Source organism: Acanthisitta chloris, unplaced genomic scaffold (assembly GCF_000695815.1).
Source record: "Acanthisitta chloris isolate BGI_N310 unplaced genomic scaffold, ASM69581v1 scaffold29560, whole genome shotgun sequence".
Lineage (NCBI taxonomy): Eukaryota > Metazoa > Chordata > Aves > Passeriformes > Acanthisittidae > Acanthisitta > Acanthisitta chloris.
The window spans coordinates 1-219 of NW_008650445.1; positions in this window are offsets into that span (position 1 = coordinate 1).

Genomic DNA, 219 nt, shown 5'->3' on the forward strand with positions numbered 1-219 from the left:
GGTAATGCTGTCTCTGTCCCCGTCTGCTGTAGTCCTGGGCCTCTCCTCGCTGTGCTTCCTGAGCCGCACTCCTGCTCTGCTCCCTCTTGCCGTCCTGGTTCCAGCATCCAGTCTTTCGTCCCCTTGTTTCAGTGTTGAAATCAGCAGCTCCTGGCCTTGTTTCAGCTGTAATAGCTTCTTGTTCCAGCCTATGGTTTGCATTACAGGCTCCCCCCCTTC